The sequence below is a fragment of the Haliotis cracherodii genome, unplaced genomic scaffold (genome assembly GCF_022045235.1).
Source record: "Haliotis cracherodii isolate W230 unplaced genomic scaffold, xgHalCrac1.p SCAF_3, whole genome shotgun sequence".
NCBI classification, from domain to species: domain Eukaryota; kingdom Metazoa; phylum Mollusca; class Gastropoda; order Lepetellida; family Haliotidae; genus Haliotis; species Haliotis cracherodii.
The window spans coordinates 33,472,441-33,477,210 of NW_027266286.1; positions in this window are offsets into that span (position 1 = coordinate 33,472,441).

The window sequence follows — 4,770 nt, forward strand, 5'->3', positions numbered from 1 at the left end:
GATGGCACTTTGATGTTCTGGTATTACTATCTTCCCATGTGACGATTCTGGGGCCCATGAAGATCTGGGGTAGAATAGGTCTTCAGCAACCCATGCTTGCCGTATAAGGCGACTAACAAGATCGGGTGGTCAGGCTTGCTGACTTGGTTGATGCATGTCATCGATCCCTATTGCGTGGATCGATGCCCATGTTGTCTTTCACTGGATTGTCTGGTCCAGACATGATTACTTACAGATTGCCGTCATATGGCTGGAATATTGCTGAGTGGCTTTAAACAACAAACCAAACCACAATTCTGGATGAGCATGTATACCTTTAGGAGGATAGCAGGAACACTAAGGGAGATATGTTATTAAATGTGCCAGGAAATTGTTTTTGTAACGCAATAAAGACCCATTGAGATCTGACATCACTGGAAGATCAAGACTCCAGTTGGTCACAGTTACTACAGCTGTGACAAGGCTGGCATCACCATTAGATCACAGTTACTGCAGCTGTGACATGGCAGGCATCACCAGTAGATCACCACTACTGCTGTGACAAGGCTGGCATCACTAGTAGGTCACAGTTACTACCGCTGTGACAAGGCTGGCATCACCAGTAGATCACAGTTACTACAGCTGTGACATGGCAGGCATCACCAGTAGCCACAGTTAGTACTGCTGTTACAAGGCTGGCATCACCAGTAGGTCACAGTTACTACTGCTGTGACAAGGCTGGCATCACTAGTAGGTCACAGTTACTACCGTTGTGACAAGGCTGGCATCACTAGTAGGTCACAGTTACTACTGCCGTGACAAGGCTGGCATCACTAGTAGGTCACAGTTACTACCGTTGTGACAAGGCTGGCATCACCAGTAGGTCACAGTTACTACAGCTGTGACAAGGCTGGCATCACTAGTAGGTCACAGTAACTACAGCTGTGACAAGGCTGGCATCATCAGTAGGTCACAGTTACTACAGCTGTGACAAGGCTGGCATCACCAGTAGGTCACAGTTACTACTGCTTCGACAAGGCTGGCATCACCAGTAGGTCACAGTTACTACCGTTGTGACAAGGCTGGCATCACTAGTAGGTCACAGTTACTACTGCTTCCACAAGGCTGGCATCACCAGTAGGTCACAGTTACTACAGCTGTGACAAATCTGGCATCACCAGTAGGTCACAGTTACTACTGCTGTGACAAGGCTGGCATCACCAGTAGGTCACAGTTACTACTGCTGTGACAAGGCTGGCATCACTAGTAGGTCACAGTAACTACAGCTGTGACAAGGCTGGCATCACCAGTAGGTCACAGTTACTACCGCTGTGACCAGGCTGGTATCTCCAGTAGTCACAGTTACTACTGCTGTGACAAGGCTGGTATCTCCAGTAGTCACAGTTTCTACTGCTGTGACCAGGCTGACATCACCAGTAGGTCACAGTTACTACCGTTGTGACAAGGCTGGCATCACTAGTAGGTCACAGTTACTACAGCTGTGACAAGGCTGGCATCACTAGTAGGTCACAGTAACTACAGCTGTGACAAGGCTGGCATCACTAGTAGGTCACAGTTACTACAGCTGTGATATGGCTGGCATCACTAGTAGGTCACAGTTACTACAGCTGTGATAAGGCTGGCATCACTAGTAGGTCACAGTTACTACCGTTGTGACAAGGCTGGCATCACCAGTAGCCACAGTTACTACAGCTGTGATAAGGCTGGCATCACTAGTAGGTCACAGTAACTACGGCTGTGACAAGGCTGGCATCACTAGTAGGTCACAGTTACTACTGCTGTGACAAGGCTGGCATCACTAGTAGGTCACAGTTACTACTGCTGTGACAAGGCTGGCATCACCAGTAGATCACAGTTACTACTGCTGTGACAAGGCTGGCATCACTAGTAGGTCACAGTTACTACTGCTTCGACAAGGCTGGCATCACCAGTAGGTCACAGTTACTACTGCTGTGACAAGGCTGGCATCACTAGTAGGTCACAGTTACTACTGCTGTGACAAGGCTGGCATCACTAGTAGGTCACAGTTACTACTGCTGTGACAAGGCTGGCATCACTAGTAGGTCACAGTAACTACAGCTGTGACAAGGCTGGCATCACCAGTAGGTCCCAGTTACTACTGCTTCGACAAGGCTGGCATCACCAGTAGGTCACAGTTACTACTGCTGTGACAAGGCTGGTATCACTAGTAGGTCACAGTAACTACAGCTGTGACAAGGCTGGCATCACTAGTAGGTCACAGTTACTACAGCTGTGACAAGGCTGGCATCACCAGTAGGTCACAGTTAGTACTGCTGTTACAAGGCTGGCATCACCAGTAGGTCACAGTTACTACTGCTCCGACAAGGCTGGCATCACCAGTAGGTCACAGTTACTACCGCTGTGACAAGGCTGGCATCACCAGTAGGTCACAGTTACTACTGCTGCGACAAGGCTGGCATCACTAGTAGGTCACAGTTACTGCTGTGGTTACAAGGTTGTTCACCAGGTGATAATACATTCCTAATCCGACACTAATTCGTCCACGATATGTCATTTTCAATTAATGAAGAAGATTGATAATGCAGTCGGCACTCAGGCACTTGCCATTAGCTCGAAGCAGGGATTTGATCGAACATACGGCTCTCAATAACTGTCGCTCCCCAGACATGCATCAAGGTGGCTGGCGATCATACGGGTTTACTATGCCTGGAAGGTAGGTACGTCTGTGTTAACATATTTTTGCCATAGTGACCCCACACTGAAAAGGTAGGCACGTCTTTGTGAACACATTGTCGCCATAGTGACCCCACACTGAAAAGGTAGGCACGTCTGTGTGAACACATTGTCGCCATAGTGACCCCACACTGAAAAGGTAGGCACGTCTGTGTGAACACATTGTCGCCATAGCGACCCCACACTGAAAAGGTAGGCACGTCTGTGTGAACACATTGTCGCCATAGTGACCCCACACTGAAAAGGTAGGCACGTCTGTGTGAACACATTGTCGCCATAGCGACCCCACACTGAAAAGGTAGGCACGTCTGTGTGAACACATTGTCACCATAGTGACCCCACACTGAAAAGGTAGGCACGTCTGTGTGAACACATTGTCGCCATAGTGACCCCACACTGAAAAGGTAGGCACGTCTGTGTGAACACATTGTCGCCATAGTGACCCCACACTGAAAAGGTAGGCACGTCTGTGTGAACACATTGTCGCCATAGTGACCCCACACTGAAAAGGTAGGCACGTCTGTGTGAACACATTGTCGCCATAGTGACCCCACACTGAAAAGGTAGGCACGTCTGTGTGAACACATTGTCACCATAGTGACCCCACAGTTCATCAAAACAATTTTGAACGACCTTGAAAAACATTAGCAAAAAAGAAGTAAACTAAAAGTAACATAGAAATTCATGAGTGGTTTTAATATTTTTAGAATCTTTTTAGCGGTGATGTAGTCACATACAACTTGCAATTGAACTCTTTTGATAATAATGAAACCAATTTTGCAACGGAAATATTAGATTCCCCAATCTCAAAAGAAGAAATTAAATCTGCTATTCAAAATCTGAAAAACTTGAAAAGCCCTGGAAATTGGTGGACTTATAACAGAAACCTTCAACTATACTCTTGAGTTATGGTCCTGTCTTATTTGGAAATAGTATTTAATACAATAATTGATACTTGTTACTTTCCAAAAGATTGGACACTTGATACTATCGTTCCAATTCACAAGAAAGGCTCAGTCACAGATGTTGAAAATTATAGGGGGATTACACTTACAAGTATATTCAGTAAGATATTTATTAGCATTATTGATTAACGCTTGGTATTGTGGTCTGATACACTTGATCGAGATCAAGGAAGAGCAAGCAGATTTTCGACAATGTTACTCTACCACTGATATTATGTTTATCCTCCAGGCTCTTATAGATAGGTATATTCAACGTTAAGGTGGAAAAGTGTACGCTATATTTGTAGACTTTTCTAATGCATTCGAGTCAGTATGTAGAGGCAAGTTTTAGTATCTATTTCATTTTCATGGTGTCAGTAACGAAATGGGCAAATTGTTATGTACTATTTATAAGGTAAAATCATGTGTTTAACAAAACCGCATGTATTCAGATTCTTTTATGAGCCATACTGGTGTCCGCCAAGGATGTGTATTAAGCTCTTTTTCTTCTGTTTTATTTTAGTTTGCAGCCCAAATCAAAATAAATTAGGATGATGGTATACTGTTACATCCCGAACTTATAAAATATTTATGTTACAATTTGCAGATGGTATAATCATGTTCTCAAGTACTGTGAAAGAACTTGGATAAATCTTTAAATAAAGTTTACAGTGACGCGTGGAAACGTAAGTTAATTTGGATAAGACAAAAAATGTTGTATTTAGCAAAAGAAATAGGCTGTCAAAGAATGAAAAGTAGTACTTTTGGGGACATTTACGTTAAACGGAAACCTCTTATAAATATCTTGGTGTAATATTAATGTAATGTAAAGTATCATGGAACCGGCATATTCGTAATGCAGCAATCCAAGCTGAAAAGATGTTATTAGGAATTTTACAAACGTTTGACCATTTTAGCGATTGTGCTTATAAATCTTTCTTCAATATCTTTGACACAAACATAGCTCCTGTTCTCGCTTATGGTTCGGAAATATGGAGTTTTACAGAGGCTAAAGAAATTGAATCCTTACATTTATGCGTGTGTATAAATTATTACATGGTGTTCAACATAGTACTTCTAATGTAATGGTACATAGTGAATGTGGTCGCAT